A 21,636-nucleotide genomic window follows, 5' to 3' on the forward strand; every position below is an offset into this window, starting at 1 on the left:
ACTGTCATTTGGGGGTACCATCACAAGAGTTTACATAAATATTACTTGAAATAGAAATACAATAAGATTATTAAAACATAATATAAAATTGAGAAAAGGCAGTACAAGTATTAGACGTATGATTAAATAATAAATAAATATGCCAATAAAATGGGATAAAACTAAAATTAATATCTGATAAGAATTCCATGAAAATTAATAAAATTAAAAGAGAAGAGCAATACAAGACAAAATGTTGGGTATTATATTATTCATGGTCTTGATAAGCTTTACCAAATAGCCAGGTCTTTAGATCTTTTTTGAATGTTTTTAGATTTGATTGTAGCCTTAATTCAGTTGGTAAAGAATTCCAGATTTTATGGGATAAACTCCTTGTTAAATCTAGAGTAAAGTTGGGCACATAAAAATGTTTACACAACCATGCGCTAATGTATGCACAGCCAAGCACACCTTATTAAGTCATCCTATTACAGTCCTAAATCTGGGCAAATAAATAGAAGACCTACATTTAGATTTTAAGTCATAGTAACCTAAATTTAGGTGAAATTTCAGCAGAAAATGTAAGGTCCTATGTTTGGGTGAAAATCTTCCTAGATCTAGGTATGCAATTTAAAGTTGGAACATTTTTTGAAGATTGACCCCTTAGTCTCAAGTGTTTTATGGTTTCTTATTTTTTTGTCATTGCTACCTCAACTTGTGGGGATATGAAAATACCTATAGTACCTGAATGTAATCTGCTTTGATGAATACTTTGAAGTGCTGAAAAGTGGAATAAAAATCTAAATATAAGATTTTGCCTTCAACTGCACTGAACCATGTTCAGTATTTCATTTCAGTCCCTTCACTCTCTCAGCATGTCTTTTTCTTCATTTAAAACAATTCACCTTTTGATTTTGCATCAATTATTTTTCAGTTGATGACTAACAAGCAAACCAGCAGCTTCAAAGGATTCCTAAAGTGCTTCCAGATGATGTTGTTCATGGATCATCAGGAGACATGCTGCAAGTATTGGGATGAAGGCCACCATGTATTGGCATGAAGCTTGTATGTGAAGAGGTTTCTGCAAGCAATTTATGCCTGGAAGGAGAGACTCCAAGCTCACCTAACTAGTGCAGTTAAGCCCAGCCTGAAACTAACAATGGAGCTGAAAAAGCCCACAGAGCCAGCCATGTTTGTGATGGTTACCAGGCATTATTAGAGATCTGGGCTCGGTGAGCATATCTTGAGTGGCAAGGCTGGGCAATGAAGGTGGAGTTCCAGTGTTGAACAGGAGGCAGGAGAACAGGAAATCAATACAAAGCAGGACACTGGACCTCGATATGAAAGCAGAAACAAGTTGATAAGACAGGAGCACACTTACAAGATAAGAATACTGGAACACAATTACAGAACAGGAACTCTGGAATACAAGTACAAGGCAGGAAACGAGAATGGTTATGATCATAAGCTGAATGGATAGAGCTTCAGCAGAATGGATGCCATGATAACTATTGGATCAACAGCTGTGAGCCTTCTGGGTATGTCTTTTATAATTATGTCAATTTGGGGCACACCCAGTGCTGGTCCAATCAGGATTGTGCAGAGGCATGTCTACCTCTCTCAGGAATGCATGACTTTCCAGATCTTAGAGTGTCCTTTGGAAGGAAGAGAGCCTAATTGTTTTACAGTCCATACTTGGGACCTGGGACACCTGATAACTGGGAGAAGATGGAAGGATTTTCCATGGGTCATTTACTGAGTTGTGAGTGTTGTGAACAGGTACTAGAGAAACTATGTAGTTTCTTGTGGGGAACAGCAGAAAACCTAGGAAGAAGGAGCAGAGGGCTAATCCTGGAAGAAACGTACGAAAGTCAATATTGAAAGATATCCAGCTAGGTAAGCTAGATAAAACTTATATAATTACCTTATCCAGGATATTCAGCGACATGACTGAGCCACGGAGTATACCTGGATATCTTTAAAGTTAGCTAAGTAAGTTTTATCTGGCTAACTTTAAGCCTGATATGGGGTAGATTTAACGTAACTGGCTAATTTAGCTGGATAAATTCAAATATTGGCACTTATCTGATTAAGTTAGTCAGATAAGTAACACCTCCCCGTTATACCCAATATCCTGCCCACTACCTAGCTGGATAAGTTCTTACAAGAGGAAGCTGCTGAATAGGATTGGATATTTAGCTGCCGCCACTTAAGCCAGATAAGTCCCTACTTATCTGGCTAAGTAGCACTGAATATCGGCCGTATGGTATATAAGGTCTATTTCTTGAGATTAACTTTGGAGGAGTTGTGAATAATTGCATTCATATCACAATTATCAGCATTTTTTCTGTGAACTGTGGTTTGAACTAGCTGAAACTGAGTTATTTTTCGCAAGTAATCTCTTTGAGGCACAACCTTGGTGTGGACATTGTTTTATTTTGAAGGAAATCTCTGCCCAGTTTGAGCTTGCAGGTGTTTCCTGCCCCCATTTCACAGGACCCAGAAAATCTTTCCCCACTCCTGGTTGAATAAATCGAGTGCTCTCCAGGGTTGGGAGGGTAACCTCCAGTGAAAGGGGTTACGTATTTATCAATTAAGCCAACCTCAGTAACTTTGCTGAGTTTGTCCAGTTTAGACTTCTGCTTTGAAACCATTCACATTAAGAGTTAGGTTAGCCAGTTTGATGCAAATAATTGTGATCCCAAGTACCTGTTAAACCTATGTCTTCAGCATCTATTTTTCCAAGAAGAGCCCAACATCATTCAACTCCTCCCAAACCAATCAAGGGCTCTCTGAATCTTCCCTCAGTGCCCTTTCTGTAGCTGCATGAAACACCTCCTTGACCACTTACCTAGCAGGCTGCCCTGGGTCTGGAACTGACCTGGCTGGAGCCCCCCTAGGGCAGACTCCGTTGGTCCTCACATTCTTTGCACCTGAGAGGAGCGATTTGTTGGATAGTTTTGTAGATTATTGTGATTGACTTATAAAGAATTCTGAAATGACAGGTCTTTTCCCTCAGACAGAGAGACCAGGACATTATGACCTCATTAGGTGACAAGAGCATGGTCCATGTTTATTTATTATTTATTTAAAATCTTTTGTATTCTGCTTATACAATTTTGTATAGGTCTAGGTTTGATAATACTGTGCCTCGTGGCTACAACCATTCATGCCATACGCACGACATAGCTCCGCATGAGACAAGTTCAGTGAATGCTAAAGTTCCAGTGATCTCAAAACAATCAAAGACATGAGGAGCACATAATGTCACAGAAGAGCTCAGAGTCTGATATGCCCTGCGGTGCCACTCCGTTTTCTAGAGCCAGCAGCAGAAGCCGAGGCCCTACAGTGCCGCCGGTGTTTCCCAGAGCCAGCAGCAGAAGAAGAAGCTTGCTGTGCAGCCAGCGGCCAAAGAAAAGCTCCAAAACATGTGTGAGAGAGCGAGAGACTGGCCCTTTGAGTAAGGGGGAGACTTTTCCGAAAGGATGGGCTCCACCTTAACCAGAGTGGAACCAAGCTGTTGGCACTAACTTTTAAAAAAAGGAGATAGAGCAGCTTTTAAACTAGAACAAGGGGGAAAGCTGACAGTCACTCAGCAGTGCATGGTTCGGAGAAATGTATGCTTGAAGGATACAAATGAAACAGGAGAGTTAGGGCATCCCAACAGAGAGGTTCCAATAAAAGCAAACGTAGTCCATGTGCCTACATGTAAAAAATTATCTGAGCTAAAGATTTCCAAATTATCCCTATCAACTGAAAAGCAGGTTGTTAATACAAACAAAAAACGCACTTCGGCACTGGGAGAATTAGAGTGTATAGCAGTAAATGATGAGATTGACATAATTGGCATCACAGAGACCTGGTGGAAGGAGGATAACCAATGGGACAGTGCTATATCATGGTACAAATTATATTGTAGTGAAAGGGAGGATCAACTTGGTGGGGTTGTGGCACTTTATGTCCGGGAGGGTATAGAGTCCAACAGGATAAAGATCATACAAGAGACTAAATGCTTAGTAGAATCTATACGAGTAGAAATCCCATGTGTGTTGGGAAAGAGTATAGTGATAGCAGTATACTACTGTCCATCTGGACAAAATGGTCAGACAGATGATGAAATGCTGAGAGAAATCAGGGAAGCTAACCAATTTGGCAGTGCAGTAATAATGGGAGATTTCAATTACCTTTTAGAAATCACGTTGTATCACGAAGATTTTTCCTTATATAATTGGTGCTATAAACATTTACTATTGTTATATATTTCAACACAATTTTTATGTAATTTTGGGACCTTTTATGTAATATTCAGACCTGCCACCATTTTCCTGCTGAAGCTTGAAGCAGGAAAATGGTGGCAGGTCTGAATAAAAATGATGGACCTCGTTTGAATTGAAAAGTTTTTTGAAAACGTCTTTAATATGAGTATCCAGAGATCTTCTGTAGCAGTGCTCAGTGATTCAACCTGAGAATCACTGTGCTTAGTGAATCAACATAAGAAGTCCCTGAGGCAGTGGCTCGTGAAACGTGTTCACGTCAGACTCGGACACTTGACTCTGGAACTTGGACCGTTTAAGAATAAGGGAAGTACTATTCTTTCACATTTTATGGAAAAAGTTCAAATCATAAGAAAAATTGCAAAATTACATTAGTGGACCGATGATTAAAAAAGACCTGCAGCAGTGAAAACACAAGTCTATGCTTGTTAAACTGTGGGTGTTATGAAGGTCCCAAAATTACATAAAAAATTGTGTTGAAATATATAACAATAGTAAATGTTTATAGCACCAATTATATAAGGAAAAATCTTCATGATACAACGTGATTTCTAAAAGTTACTTTCCGTCATTGTTCATTGGATAAAAAGACATATCTTTTTTTAGATTTCAATTACCCCAATATTGACTGGGTAAATGTAACATCAGGACATGCTAGTGATGTAATAAATGACTGCTTCATGGAGCAATTGGTTCAGGAACCAATGAGAGAGGGAGCTATTTTTGATTTAATTCTTAGTGGAACGCAAGATTTGGTGAGAGAGTTAATGATGGTGGGGCCGTTTGGCAATAGTGATCATAACATGATCAAATTTAAACTAATAACTGGAAGGGGGACAATAATTAAATCTACAGCTCTAACACTAAATTTTCAAACGGGAAACTTTGATAAAATGAGGAAAATAGTTAGAAAAAAACTGAAAGATGCAGCGCAAAGGTTAAAAGTGTTCAACAGGCATGGACATTGTTTAAAAATACAATCCTAGTCACGCAATCTAGATGTATTCCACGCATTAAGAAAGGTGGAAGGAAGGTAAAATGATTAATGGCATGGTTAAAAGGTGAGGTGAAAGAGGTTATTTTAGCCAAAAAAAATCCTTTAAAAATTCGAAGAAGGATCCATCTGAAGAAAATAGGAAAAAGCATAAGCATTGTCAGGTTAAGTGTAAAACATTGATTAGACAGGTGAAGAAAGAATGTGATATGAAGTTTGCTTGAGAGGCAAAAACTCATAATAAAAACTTTTTTAAACATATCCGAAGCTAGAAACCTGTGAGAGAGTCGGTTGGACCATTAGATGACTGAGGGGTTAAAGGGGCTCTTAGGGAAGATAAGGCCATTGCAGAAAGACTAAATGAATTCTTTGATTCCGTGTTTACTATTGAGGATGTTGGGGAGATACCAGTTCTGGAGATGGTTTTCAAGGTGATGAGTCAGATGAACTGAACCAAATCACTGTAAATCTGGAAGATGCAGTAGGCCACTTTGACAAACTAAAGTGTAGGAAATCACCTGGATCGATAGTATGCATCCTAGGGTTCTGAAGGAACTAAAAAATGAAATTTTAGATCTATTAGTTAAAATTTGCAACCTATCATTAAAATCATCCATTGTACCTGAAGACAGGAGTGTGGCCAATGTAACACCAATATTTAAAAAGGGCTCCAGGGGTGATCAGGGAAACTATAGACCAGTGAGCCTGACTTCAGTGTCGGGGAAAAATAATGGAAACTATACTAAAGATCAAAATCACAAAGCATATAGAAAGACATGGTTTAATGGAACACAGTCAACATGGATTTACCCAAGGGCAGTCTTGCCTCACAAATCTGCTTCATTTTTTTGAAGGGGTTAATAAACATGTGGATAAAGGTGAACCAGTGGATGTAGTGTATTTGGAATTTTAGAAGGCATTTGACAAAGTCCCTCATGAGAGGCTTCTAAAAAAACTAAAAAGTCATGGGATAGGAGTCTATGTCCTTTCGTGGATTAAAAACTGATTAAAAGACAGGAAACAGAGAGTAGGATTAAATGGTCAGTTTTCTCAGTGGAAAAGGGTAAACAGTGGAGGGCCTCAGGGATCTGTACTTGGACCAGTGCTTGTATATATAAATGATCTGGAAAAGAATACGACGAGTGAGGTTATCAAATTTGCAGATGATACAAAATTATTCAGAGTAGTTAAATCACAAGCGGATTGTGATAAATTGCAGGAGGATCTTGCGAGACTGGAAGATTGGGCATCCAAATAGCAGATGAAATTTAATGTGGAGAAGTGCAAGATTTTGCATATAGGGAAAAATAACTCTTGCTGCAGGTACACGATGTTAGGTTCCATATTAGGAGCTACCACCCAGGAAAAAGATCTAGGTATCATAGCGGATAATACTTTGAAACGTCGACTCAGTGTGCTGCAGCAGTCAAAAAAGCAACAGAATGTTAGGAATTATTAGGAAGGGAATGGTTAACAAAATGGAAAATGTCAAAATGCCTCTGTATTGCTCCATGGTGAGACCACACCTTGAATACTGTATACAATTCTGGTCACTGCATCTCAAAAAATATATAGTTGCAATGGAGAAGATACAGTGAAGGGTGACCAAAATGATAAAAGGGATGGAACAGCTACCCTATGAGGAAAGGCTGAAGAGTTAGGGCTGTTCAGCTTGGAGAAGAGACTGCTGAGGGGGGATATGATAGAGGTATTTAAAATAATGAGAGGTCTTGAACGAATAGATGTGAATCGGTTATTTACACTTTCAGATAATGGAAGGTCATGGGGACACTCCATGAAGTTACCAAGTAGCACATTTAAGACTAATCGGAGAAAATTCTTTTTCACTCAGGCACAATTAAGCTCTGGAATTTGTTGCCAGAGGATGTGGTTAGTGCAAATTGGGGTAGATTTTATAAATCTATGCGCGCGCGTACTTTTGTTCGCGCACCAAGCGCAAACAAAAGTACGCTGGATTTTATAAGATACGCGCATAGCCGCACGTATCTTATAAAATCCGGGGTCGGCGCGCTCAAGGGGATGCACATTTGTGCACCTTGCGCGCGCTGAGCCCTGCGCGCGCTGCCCGTTCCATCCGTTCCATCCGTTCCTTCCACCCCCCCGCACCTTCCCCTCCCTTCCCCTCCCTACCCCGCCTCCTACCTTTATTCGAAAAGTTACGCCTGCCTCGGGCAGTAGTAACTTACGTGCGCCAGCTGTCTGCTGGTGCCAAGTGCCCCGACACAGGCCACTGTGTCGGGGCACTCGGCCACGCCCCCGAGCCGACACCGCGCCCCCTGCCACGCCCCTGACCGCCCCTTTTTGCAAGCCCCGGGACTTACGCATGTCCCGGGGCTTGCACGCGCCGCCGAGCCTATGCAAAAAGGCTCGGCGCGTGCAGGGGCATTTTAAAAGGGTTACACGTGTACCTTATGCGCGTAACCCTTTTAAAATCCGGCCCTTAGTGTAGCTGGGTTTAAAAAGGTTTGGATAAGTTCTTGGAGGAGAAGTCCATTAACTGCTATTAATCAAGTTGACTTGGGGAATGACCTCTGCTATTACTGGCAGCAGTAGCATGGGATCCTCTTAGTGTTTGGGTAATTGCCAGGTTCTTGTGGCCTGGTTTGGCCTCTGTTGGAAACAGGATGCTGGGCTTGATGGACCCTTGGTCTGACCCAGCCTGGTAATTTCTTATTTTCTTATGTGTGTGTATGAGAGGGTGAGTGTATATAAGAGTGAGTGTGTGTGTACCTGTGTATATATGAGAGGGTATCCATGGGTGCGTGTGTGTGAGAGGGTGCCTGTGTGTGTGCGGGGGTGGGGATAAGCGAGGAAGCACGTGTGTTTTTGTGTGTGTGTGAGACAGAAATAGGGTGTGAGAGATACAGAGGAAGCGGGTATGTGAGAGAGAGAGAGAGAGACAGAGGAAATGTGTGTGTCTGCCTTACAAACACAGACACTCAAGCTCCCTCTGTATCTCACTAAGCGTGTATGTATGTGTGAGACAGAGGGAGCATATTTTGTTTGTGTGTGTGTCTATGTACCCCCAGTTCACGACAATCTCAGGGTGACAGGTATGGAGAGCGGGGAAATTTTAAAATCCTTATAATTTTTAATTACTGGGTGTTATTTGATGTCTGCTGTTTTGAAATATTTTATTGATTTTAGGAAATTTTTAAAAAATTGTACCAGGAACTTCTAATTATTGAATATTCTATTCAGCTGTTTTGAAATGTATATTTTTAGTATGGTTTTACTATTCTGATTGATTTATATTTCTTGATTGTATTGTATTGAGAAACAGTGATTTTCTGCTTTTCCATTGTTGCACTGTATACAAAATCTGGCTTGTGTGGTTTCCAGTTCAGTTTTTGTCTGCATGTGTGCATGTATGTATGAGAGAGAGACAGAGGACGCGTGTGAGTGTGTAGATATGAGAGAGACAGAGGAAGTATCCAGGTAGAGACTGCATCAATTTAGGTTGAGAGTACATTGTAGAAATCTCATTTTCGTGTTTCTTTCCTTCTTCCAAATCACATGAAATCTATGAAATCTTCACTGATGTGTACTGTGCTGTTTGTACGTCTGACTGTACATGTAAAACTTCCCCCCCCCCCAAATACTAGATACCACCAAAACCTCACCTTGAGTTACTACTTGAACTTCCTATAGTGAAATAAATAGTTGACTAATATAAGAGCCTTATAAAGAGTGTGATAAATTTAACAAAAATTACCCTAACCACACCCCTTTTTTATCACAGGCAAAATTTATAGCAAATAATGAATCTAGGGGTAACTTTGTACCTGAGGCAATGGAGGGTAAACTGACTTGCCCAAGGTTACAAGGAGCAGCAGTGGGATTTAAAGCGTGGAGCTTAAAGCTGAGGTCAGAACAGCAAAATGCAGTAGAAAGAGTAAAAATTGGTTATATTGCGGAGCACTATTACCTAGCAAAAGAGACTGAGACTTGGAAGCCTATGCATTTAGGCACCATGGAAGGGAAAGAGAGAGCTTTAGAAGCCTGGATGTCCAAGTTAGAAAATGCAAAAAAACAGCATCTGATAAATGCGGGGAGCAGACTGCAGGAGGCAATACAAGTACAATACAAGAAACAGATAGAAGAGAGAGTTTGTTACGAACCTCAAGCGGAAGCCACATCCGAAAGGAAGTTGAGGCTGGCACTGAAAAAAAGAAGCTTCAGGTGCCAGAGAGGCCAATAAAGACTGTGGGGCACAGGAAAAGATTCTCAGAGAAGCCGGACTCCTGAAGTAGCCAAACTACTACTGGAGCAAAATGTTGTCTAGGGTGACCCTAGTAAGTGGGGAAGAACAGGACCCTAGGACCCTGCAGCCAAGTCTAGTAGGTGAGAGGGCAGATGAGGGGGTCTGGGGATATGAAGCACTTTCCTGGGTAAATCCAGTGTGAGTGAGGATGCTTGGCCCAACAACTCCAAGCTTGGGGGGGGGGCAGTATGTGAGAGTGTGCCCTAGTATTCCTCTATGAATCTGTGCAAGATCAGGATAGATGCCTGGTCTATTTTAAATCCCCTAAAGGGAGAATTCTCCATGGGCGGGTCCAGTCTGGGGCAGGAGGAGCTTAGAGGGCGTGGCCAGCTAGAGGGGAATAAACTGCTGAGCACAGCTGAGATCGCTAACAACCAAGGGCCCAGACTTTTACAGTCTAGGGAACTGATAAGCCTGGGGGTAACCTGCACAGAGCAGCAATTACTACTCTTAACGGAAGGCAAGGAATAACTACCCTTGATGCTTCTGACGCAACTACAACACCACTCTATGCTTTGATGGTGGGGGGAGGGGGTGGAAGAGGAATTGGATGCAGATGATAACCAACACGGACCCTGACTTTTACGGTCTGGGGTACTGATATGCAGATACAAGTGAAAAAGCACAGGACTGCTTCTAAGGCCTACTCCAAAGGCAAAACACATCAGCAGTGTCAGAATTTTCAAGGAGGCTCATCACCCAGTAAAAATATTGCTAGCAGTAAATTTTTTATGGGTTATCATCAGGCTTGGGAATAACTGCACGGAGTGGCAGTTACTACCTTTAAGAAAAATATGAGGGTAACGTGCATGGCATGGCAGATGCTACCATAAGAAGCTTGCTAGGCAGACTGGATGGACCATTTGGTCCTTTTCTGCCATCATTACTATGTTACTATGTTAATGTCCAGCCCTCACAGCCTTAACATTAAAGGAATATTAACTGGTAGACCTGTTTGGTCTATCAAAGTGCCTCAGGTCCTTCTAGCTTCCAGAAAAGAGAAAATGGGAAGGTTTCAAAAGGAGTTTTCCCATCCAGGGTGACAGCAAACACCTTAATCTTTTCTTTTGCTCCACATAAAACCTGCCCAAATACCTTCTACATCAATGAGTCGAGTTTAAACAGGAACTCAGAGTCCACCATAGAGAATTAGCACACATCACTACTTTACAAATGGAGCCTGATTTTTGTTCAGCCTCCAGTTATCAGATTTATGTAGAGTTTGCTTCCTCTGAAGCCACCTACATTTCATGGATACTAAATGTGATTTTAAGCCCACCGATGAAAGCTTCAATCTCTTATGAGCTCAAGTACCTGACCTGAAAGGTCACATTTTTTACGGTGATCACTTCACCCTGCAAAGTCAGTGAGCTGTAGGCATTTGTGGCTTATCCATCTCATATTAAATTCCATCAGAACAGAATAATGCTTTACATCCATCCAAAATTCCTGCCTAAGGTGGTATTGCATTTCCTCCTTAGGGGCCAATTCATTAAATTTGGAAGGTTACTGCAGATAACTTTCCAAACTTAGCACATGCACAAAATCACACTTTGCCATTCAGAAAAATAATTGTCTTTTAAAGTTCCTTTAACCAGTTCAAAGTCAAAATATTAGTCAAAGGACAAAAATCACCCTGCAGCCAGCACAGGAATGTGTTGTGGGGTGGAAACTATGAGTTAAGATACAAAGTGTCACTGAATACCACATTACAGTGCTAGACAGCAAACTGGCAGATAAGAACCTCATTTTATTTCATTTATTTTAGATTTATAATCCATAATCCACCTTATTATTGAAGCTCAAAGTGGAGAACAACCTGCATAAAAATTTTGAAAATATAAAAATGAATTAAATTGAACTTAAATTAAAACAAAAAATAGCTTTTATAAAATGAGAATAATTAAAACATGCATTAATATATCAATTAAAAGACATTTAATTAATAGGGAATTTAAGAACAGCAAAAAGCCTAATATTTCACAAAAAAAACCCAATTATTCTATTATCAAATCTGTTTAATAAAAAGCTATGTCTTTACTAATTTTCTAAATTTAAGATAGTAGCTAGGCAGATCTCACTCAGGCGAGTTTCACAGTCATGGAGTTTCATAAAAGAAAGTCCACTTACAAGTATCTTCTAATTTCACCTTTGATAGGCATGACATCCAAAGGAAAGCCTTCTGAGAGGATCTTAAAACCTGAGGAGGAGGAGTATAACTCAACAGCCAAACACTTAAATATGCTGAGGCACGATCATGCAGTGCTTTAAAAACTAAAGATAATAACTTGACTTGTGCTTGATAACATATTGGCAACCAGTGTTGATTTTTTAAAACCAGACTAATACAATTGCTAAAAGTTTGCCTGACAGAAGGTGAGTGGCTGCATTTTGAATTAATCGAAGTTTGCTAGTACTCTTTAGGGGGAGTTCTACATATAATGAGCAAAAGTAATCTAATCATGATGTTATTAATGCATGTATTACCATTGTGAGGTCAGATGGAGATAAAAAAAAAAAAAGGTTGAAGCTGGCATATAAAGCAAAGCTGCAAAAATGAGCTTTTTGCAATAGTTGAGATTTGTACATCCATGCTCAAGGTCACAAGTCCTATGAAGAGAGTTTTTTTAAAAACTATTATACTTCAGATTGAGATGGATTTAATTTTAATCAATTTAAAATTGTCTATTCTATTCTTGAACTTTTGCCAAGCAAAAATGTTGTTTGTCAATAAACTCTTCTCGATTTGGATTAATGCAATGCTGGACTTCATCTGCATAAATAAAATATTTAATCCCCAAAATCTGAAATAATTTCCTCAGAGGTTGTAAAAAAACACAACAAAGATAAACTAGAACTCTGAGGGACACCACAAATTAGCTGTCAGGGTTGAAGAGGAATCATTTCTTAAGCTTACTCTCTGTGTTCTCTCAAATAAGAACAATTTGGACTAGTTAAGAATTACACCCACAATCCCCATCTCTGCAAAATGGTTTATTAATATTTTGTGGTCGATGGTTTCAAAGGCAGCAATAACATCAATTATTTATTTATTTTGAAAATTTTTTCCCACCCTTCCTACTTTCATACAGGCCGATTCAGTAAAGTTCGCGGGAGAGCGGGCGAACGCATTTGCATGTTGAGGGCGCTATTAGGTTCGGCGGGTTGAACGCGCGTTTTCCTCCCCTTACTGAATAAGGGGTAAGGGAAAACACGCGTCCAATGACAGGTTAACAGTGCGCTCCATCGGAGCACACTGTACTGTATCGGCCTGATAGCGGGGTACAGTAGAACATATATAATTGTTAAAACATAAATGAGAAAATGAAACAACTCAGCCCATATAATAAAATATAACAAACAAAAACATAAAAAACAGATCCATAAAACTCTAAAAAGACATCAACTAAAAGGAAATAAAATCTAATTAGAACTAATAGTGCCTTTGTCTGGCTTTCTATGTGTCATCAAACAAGGCTACTAAGGACATGGGCAGCCCCCCTCCCCAGTGTGGATGCACAGCTTTTGCTAATAACTGGGCAACTAAGCACCCACCTGCCCCCACCCCCCGCCGCTGCCTCACTTACCCAGGCATGGTGATGCTCCAAGGGCCTCCTTCACGATGGTGCCAGCAATGTGGAGGGGTTCAGGTGTGTCGGTGGGTGGATGTCTGGGCATCCATAGGCCAACAGTGATGCCGCCCTTCCTGGTTGGTACGGTGTCTGGCACAATGAGGTCATCATGATGCAACCTGTCGCAGGAGGGGTGGAACATGGATGTGGGATCCAGGGCAGGCTGGTGGGGAATTTAAAACCTGCTGGCTCCAGCTGCTTGACTTCTTCCTCCTCGGCTTCTCCAGCGAAGTGGAAATTCTCACCCAACTCGCCCCACTTGGTAGCTAGAACAAAGTGTTAGTATGCATTTGTCAATCAACTTGTCACGGCAGTAGCGACCAAGTCCAGGAAAGGGATTAGAGTCAACGGGAGGCAATAAAAGAGTACAGGGAAGTGCTGGTAAGAAGAGAGTAGGCTAGGGCCACACCTCACAGCGGTTGGCCAGGACTATGAATGTCGAGCCCGAAGATTGGGCCTTGATGTGTCGATGACTGGATACACCCGGGAGGAACTCTGGTGGGCCTGCTGCATGGAGGCCAGCATGAGACTGCCCTCTTGGGGAGGGGGGGGGGGGTAGGCAGTCCCGATGTCTGTTGGGGCCCATGGGAGCAGGACCCCAAAACTTCCGCTTGGGCACTGGAGTATTGGAAATTATCGGCACCTGTCCAGTACTTTTAAGAGCAGGCAGAAGGGATAGGACTCGGTGCCTAAATTAGACTCTCTTGTTAGGGTCATCTAATAAATGGCTGTGGCCTTTTCATCCAAAATGTTAGTGTTATGTTTTGTTTGCTTGTGGTATTTTCTTGGGGGCGTTGGACAAGCAGGTGGGAGAGGAAGAAGAATCACGAGTGTCCAGGCTGCCCCAGTTAATTTCTGTACTATAACTAGGTCTTCATCAGACTGTGGGACACAAGAAGATATTATTTTACATTTCTTTTAATTGAATAACTATAGTGTAATCCTAAAAATGGAATGTTAGAAATAGGTCTGAAAATTTCTAAGTTCTTGTGGGAGGCTTTCTTAATAAATGGACATACCATATCTGTTTTTAGACAAGCAAGCATAATTCCTACCCTTAGGGAAGAATTTTCTGTCTGTATCACTGAGTACTGTAATGTAAACCTTTCCTAACTAATTTTAAGAACCAGGAGGGACAGGGGGATCTAAGGGACAAGTGGTTGCTTTCATGATCCGTAAGATTAAGTTGCTAACTTCCATAAAAGACTGATACAAAAAGGGATTGAATTAGCATAAATTTAGAACTTGTGAGCAGGAGCACCAGTTGTCAAAGCTTCAACCCTGGATACTGTCCATTTGTTCATCTTTCATATACATTTATAATTCAGTCATCTTTAAAAACAAATCTATATAAAGTGGACAGTATATCTCACTTTAACTTATCTCATGCTTGGAACAGAAATGAGTGTTCAGGTTGCAAAGTCTTAAAGAGTTTCCATGGGAAATTTAAATATCAGGAGGGGAACAGATATGGAGGTGGATGTGATTGTCCAAGGGAGGTGAGGGGAGGGCCAGGATGAGAATCACTTTAACTACCTGGAATGCTGTCAGGGGGATTGAGAGTAAAATCACAAAAAATATGGCAAGGATCATAGATTTTCACCTATTCTTCCACAATTCTCATTCTCCTCCTGTGTATATTTCAAAGTCTTTGTAGGTTTTCAGACTGTCCAATTTAATTAAAAGTACTCCTGGCACACCCACAGCCAAGTGAGAATCTCAGCCACACAGGAGATCCATTTCTCTTGGATCTGTAAAGAGTTTATCCTTGGCAGGGCCAGTACGAGGGTAATAGGTGCCCTAGGTGAACCTTCACTCCTCCCAGCTTACCTACCATCGGTGCTTCCAGCACAGCGTCCCCCCCTGTGGTGGCAGTAGCTCTGGCACAGCATTCCGCTCTCTTTCTCTGCCTGTATTGTCTTTCCCCATATCCCATCTTTTTTTCTCATCCTCTGCTCAGCCCAGCATATATTACTTTTCCAAGTGAGCAGGGGAGGGGGGGTCCTCCACCTTTTGTTGTTGCACATTTACCCCGTGTATTGTTTCTATTGTAGCTTTATGATTTACCACTGCCATCACCAAGAACGCAGGCTTTGTCTTTCTCCCTCGTTCTCTTCATCTCTGTTCTCAGCTTTCATCTAATCTTTTCTCATTCTTCACTAGCTTTTCTCATAGCTTTCAGCTTTTTCGCCTACTTTGCTATTTCCTTTCCCCTCTCCTATCATTTCATTCCATTTTTTTATCTCCCATTCCCTTCTCCACTTTATTCTTCATCTGTATAATGCCTTCTTTCCTATTTGGATTCCTTGCTGCCACTAACTCTCCATTCTCTCTTTTCCAGCATCCACTGTCCTTCTTTTTTATTTATTTAATGTATTTATTTAAAGATTTATTGATCACCTCTCCCATGCAGCTGCAAAGCAGTGTACCAAATAAAATTAAATAAAATTCAAAGTTTCACAATAAAGAAAACATAACAAAACACAATCCAACCCATTAATTAAAGGCTTTGGTATAAATCCATGCTTTACATTGGTAATGATGGAGGCATTACTACATGGTTAAACGTTATCTAGCTAGCTGATGTTTATTTAGCATTAGCCAGGTAAACCTTCCTGCTAACTCTGGTTGGAAAAATTGCTGTCCAAAAGTTAGCCAGATAACCACAATAAAAAAAACTAATGGGTAGAGCAGGGATACTCAAACCAGTCCTATGGGTGCGCCCCCCCCCCCCAGCCAGTCAGGTTTTCAGAACATCCCTAATGACTATGCATGAGAAATATTTGCATACACAGGAGGTAGTGCATGCAGATAAAGAGTGGAGGAGTAGCCTAGTGGTTAGAGTAGCAGGCTATAACCCAGGGAAACCAGCGTTCAAATCCTGCTGTCACTCCTTGTCACCTTGAGCAAGTCACTGTTGCCTCAGGTACAAAATTAGATTGTAAGCCCTGTGGGGATAGGGAAATACTTATAGTACATGAGTGTAATCCACTCTGAAGAGCCAAAAAGCAGACTATAAAAGTCTAAGTAAATATTTATTATATTCCAGCATTTGATCTGAGATATCAGGACTTGAACCTTGGTCTCCTGGTTCATAGCCCACTGCTCTAACTACTAGGCTATTCCTCCTCCTTCTATAACATGAGACTTGGGAAGAATATGAAGAGAGCTTTTCTTTATTTTGAAGAACCACTTTTGATAACACTTGTTTTTCTGAGCTGGGAATTTTTTTTTCCACCCTCCTGGACTCATGTGTTTTATTTTGTCTATAAGAGGATTTTCAGAGTTTGCTTTAGCTGGATTCACATTAACTAGGGGCTCTACCTTTTGTTTTGACTTCCAAAAAGGGAGAGGTTCTCTTCACTGTAAAGGAACCTGAGATCATCCACATCCAGAGGAGTTCTAGTGGACCCTTGCAAAGGCTCACATACATCTGTTGAAGTTCTTGAGAGAATAGAAGTACAAGTATTCTTCTGATTCTATGAGGAGAAAGAGAGATATGAAAGAAGACTGCTGGAGAGGTAGGAAATACAATGTGCCTGATTGGACACCTCTCACCATCTTTATGGGTGAGAAGCTTACCACTGCCCCTTACCATGGAAAAGGAGAGAAAAAGAACCATTTCAAGAACTTGAATAATTGGCTTTTACATCCATTAATAAACTAAAGAATTGAGGAAATCTCAAATTTATTAAAAAAAACTTGACTGTAACATCTAGACATGAAACTACAGCTGTAAATATAATTTCATCATTGCACATCAATTCAGTAAAAGTATTGTTGGAGACCAAATAAGCTTTCAGTGTTTCCTAATTCATAGATATGGCAGCACTCATCACTGCTGTATACAAGAACTTTATTCTGCGAAATAAATATATACAATGCGCAAGGCCTAGAAGACTTGTCTTCCCTCTGCTCAGGGAATCCTAACCACTCAGATCCTACAACATCATGGGAAGCTATAGCATAAAACTTATGGGCCTGATTTTCAAAAGCTCTTCACCAACAAAAAATGATTATTATATGAGACGGAACCGCATCAGCAAGCCTTAGACGATGTGCTTAGTGGTGAACTAAGCCGTCCGGTCTTTTCAATCATTTGCGGTCCGAGAGAGATATTTTAAATTACACCATCCGGTGGTCAAGATGTCAATAATTATTTATCTATGCCCATAAAACATTTCTTTAGTAGTTGTAAATTCTTTGACATCTCCTAGAGTAGATTTGAAAATTGACTCAACAGCAGCCGTGTCGCAACTCCTAAGTTGCTTCATCAGGAGTCAATGTTACAACAAGAAGTCTTTTCGACCGGGATGCTGAGTCTTGTAGCCGCTGTCGAATCAATTTTCAAGTCTACTGTAGGAGATGTAAAAGAATTTACAACTACTAAAGAAATGTTTGATGGGCATAGATAAATAATTATTGACATCTTGACCATCGGATGATGTAATTTTAAAATATCTCTCTCGGACCGCAAATGATTGAAAAGACCGGACGGCTTAGTTCACCACTAAGCACGTCGTCTAAGGCTTGCTGATGCAGTTCAGTCTCATATAATAATCATTTTTTGTTGGTGAAGAGCATTTTTTGGAGTTTGAGCGATACCTTTTGTTTTTTTGTTAACTTCTTTGCTTGCCAGCTTATTGAATATTGACCTCCATCTGTCCAATATATGTACAGTGTTCAAGACTGAAAAACTGGTACAGAGGTGAGATTGTTAACCTGGGCTCTAACTGTGGGTAATATTATCAAGAAAATATTCACAATTTTTGTAGTCTTTCATCAGACTTTTCATACTCCAGTCAGGATTGCGACATTGTATGCTTTTAATGGTCTTCACATTATAATTCATCAACCTCATTTTTAGCTTTCCTCTCCTGTTGGTGGGTTAAAGGGGTCATGAACTAGAAGGCAGTTCTGGAGACTCACAGGGAAACTGAGGGAGATATCCTTGAAGAACAGCCACTGTGGGGGTAGGCATCAGTGGTGGTCCATTTTCTGCTAGCAGAGGAACCATCGGGAGCAGGAAGTGTAAAAGGATGGTGGTTGTCTACTACCCTAAAGGGCTGACCCTGCTGTGTCCCTTTTTGTCACCTGTCCACATGGAACAAAATTTTGTATGCTAAACAGGCATCCAAAAGTTTGCTCCATTCAGCTCACTTCAGCAAAAACGAACTAGTGTCCCACTTTATGTAAATTTTAAATTCATGGCCATGTTCAGTTTTAATACAGTCATAGTGAAAGTGTTTCACGGCAGTTAAAAATTGTGATTAGTGCAATCAATGTGCTTCTTAAAGCGAGTTCATGAAATTTTTGTAAATTAGCCTCCTTATTTGGTCAATCATCTTTCCAACTTCATTCACTGTGTTGCTAGAGAACTGTTACCTTTTCTCTGGAATGGGCTAAAGTACATAGAAAATCCATTCAATTTTTTGTGTTAGGGATGGTGAGAAGGGGTGCCGATATTTCCTTCTTTCTCGTTTTTTCTTCCAGCTGCATCCACAGCATCCCCAGTCCCAGATGACCCAAGTTGCAGAGCCATAGCGTGCCTATGGCCAATATGAACTTGGCCATAAGCGCCGCTACTGGAAGGACGTCCTAGTGCTGCCAATAATGCCTCCTATTGCTGTCGCCCCCTCTGGAATCGCTTGCAGGGCCTTAGAAGTAGGAACGCTGCAGCCTCTCTGCAATCGCTGGTGGAGCTGCCCTGAAAAGGAGGAAGTGCCCCCATGGCCCCACTAGAATCACCGGTTAGGGCCTTAGGAGGAGGAGCGCTGCAATCTGAGTAAGAAGAGCAGCATTGCGGACCCACCTGAATCGCTGCCGTGGCCTTAAGAAGAGGAATGCTGCAACCCCACCAGAAACATCAGAGAGGCCTTAGAAGGTGAGATGCTGTGGCACCGCTGGCGACTCCAGCGGGGCTTTAGGAGGAGAAGTGAAACGTCCTGCTCTGCAATGAGAGCACAAGGCCAGAACTGGAACCCGAGTCAGCCCCAAGAAGTCAGCCTGCTGGCTGCAAGGGCTGGAGAAGGAGATTGCAACTGCTGTTTCAAGGGGAGGGGGGGAGTGAGAGAGAGCTTGAGCATGTGTTTGTGTGTGAGAGAGCATATGTGTGTGTATGAGAGAACATGAGCATGTGAAAGTGAGAGGGAGCATATGTGTATGCATGTCTAAGTGAAAGGCACATGTGTATGTGTGAGAGAGAGCATGAGCATGTGAGATATTCTATCTCACTTACAAACACACACATGTAATATGCATGAATATATTACAAAATGACCATGTTTCTTGGCGCACACTGGCATGTGCACACCTATATGTGCCTGTGTCAGTTTGAAAGTTACCAACATAGTTTATAAACTGTGTAGCAAGTGCTGCACAGTTTATAAAATTTGATGTATTTTCTGCCTCGAAAGCACATGCATATGTTATAGTAAATGTGTATATTACCAATTCCAGAAAACACTTTCTTTTTCTATTTTTTAACCTAAGACTGGTGCCAACATATTTTACAGCTGTAAAAACAAAAGTTCCAGTCTCAGACCTGATACCAATTTTTTAAACAGAAGCTGCTGGGTAGGAGTGACTGGGGACCATGCCCACTCCTTTTTGCTATGGAGAACCCCACAGAAAGGGTAACAGGGGCTAGGTTGCCAAAAGATTGTTTTTAAAAACCAAACCCCACTCCCATGGCTATTTGTGTGTGCTATTTGCTAATAGTGTACACTATAAGGCAAACTTTCAAAGCTGCTCAAGTGCCCATTTATGTGTGTATATGGATACATGCAAAGTTGCTACTATATTTTATAATCTGCATGGCTACGATTATAAAATACAAATACTTATGCTTGCACATGTAAAAGCCATAAGCGATGCGAGTTTGGACTTAACTGGAAAAATAGTGGCACTTAGCCAGATAAGTCTGAAAAGTGCTATTATCCACTAAGTAGCACTTTTCAGACTTATTCAAGTACAAAGTTAGCTGGATAAGTCTAAAAGAAGAGCTACTTATCCAGATAAATCCTAATTTGTCTGTCTAAGAAGCGGTAAATGCATTCTCTAGATGGATAAGTCAGAATTTAGCCAAATATGTGTGAGCAATTGCTATACCTGCATATTTGTACTAAGAAATTAAAGGAATATGCAAATAGATTTTTCTCGATTTAGAAGCATTTACCCTCCATAAGTCAGATTTTATATGTGTAAGTCAGAGGATTGTTAGGAATCTGTTATAGATCTGTGTTGCGGGCTCCTGAAAGAGGGAGGAGTTAGCAATCTGTTATAGGTCTGCTATCTGATGGGAGGAGCAATCAGATAGGAGTAGCAATCTGTTAGGAAAGCCCTGTGATGGAGCTGTGAGGTAGCAATCTTGTAGTGTCTCAGATATCGACTTGCGCAGCTAAGGAGTAGCAATCTGTAATGAATCTGATATAGTTGTAGGTGAATCCTTGGGCCGGTGGCAGATGACCACGCCCCTGGGAGGATATCCCGAGAGGGACCACCGGCTAGGCTTGAGTATGGAGACAGACGTACATTAGTTCTTTTATTAAACAGGTTTTTGAAAACCACCAGAGGTGGCAGTAGTGAGCTGATATGCCCAGCAGGGCTGTAGTCCCTCAGGTACTGGAACAGCAATCCAGGATGGCTGAGCTGTTGAGAAACTGTAGAAAGTGAGTAGGCAGAGTTCATGAACAGAACTAGATGACAAAACTCACATAAGGTCTCAAGGAAGCTCAGGAGCTGGAAAGGTTTAGGCCCTCGAGGAGGGAGTACCTGGTTCCAGGGAAAGCTCTGAGAGAGCGATGGTAACTCACAATTGTTTGTAGCAGCGATAGCTTCCAGGCAGTAGAGAATCTTCAGAGTGTCCAGGAACATGGGCCCTCAAGGAGCGAGTACTGGTTCCTATCTGTAATCTGAAAGAAAGAAAAAGAGCGAGACCCCCGAGGAGCGGGTACCTCTGGTAAGTCCGAGGAGGCAGAGTAGCTTTGGACTGCCGAAGCGAGTCCTTGCTAACTCAGGGCCTCATTTTCTAAAGTATCGCAGGCCTGCGATACTTTAGGAAATGAGGGGCGGGAGGCCGAAACGGGGGGCAGGCCTGCGCTAGCTGGCAGCGATCGCACCGTCGCGGTACGATCGCTGCCGGTTTCGCACCCAATAGCGCCACCATAGAAGGTGTAGCTATGGGCGCGAACTCGGATGCAAAAAAGGCCTTACCTTTTCGTCGTCCGCGGCGTCTTCGCGGAGTCGGCCCCGGTGACGCCCCGACTCCTCCTCTTCCGGGGCCGACTCCGCCCCCATTTTGGTATTGCACGCGATAAGGGACGTTTCGTGTGCGAAACGTCCCTTATCGCGTGCGATCCGTTTTGAAAATAAGGCCCTCAGTTTGTTAGCAAAATAGAGACCTTTAAATATTGGAAGCAGATGACGTCATCTCAGGGGGACGCCCCTGAGGTTCACGCTCTTGCTGGTACT

At 41.5% G+C, this 21,636-nt stretch overlaps 1 long non-coding RNA gene across 1 annotated transcript; it reads left to right on the plus strand.

The window, feature by feature from the left end:
- The first annotated feature begins 923 nt into the window (after window positions 1-923).
- LOC115089439 lies at window positions 924-18,967 on the plus strand. Its single transcript, XR_003856087.1, has 3 exons — window positions 924-1,517; window positions 16,512-16,685; window positions 18,658-18,967. It is a non-coding gene; the product is annotated as an uncharacterized LOC115089439 (long non-coding RNA).
- The last annotated feature ends 2,669 nt before the right edge of the window (window positions 18,968-21,636 follow it).

The sequence above is a fragment of the Rhinatrema bivittatum genome, chromosome 4 (assembly GCF_901001135.1).
Source record: "Rhinatrema bivittatum chromosome 4, aRhiBiv1.1, whole genome shotgun sequence".
NCBI classification, from domain to species: Eukaryota; Metazoa; Chordata; class Amphibia; order Gymnophiona; family Rhinatrematidae; genus Rhinatrema; species Rhinatrema bivittatum.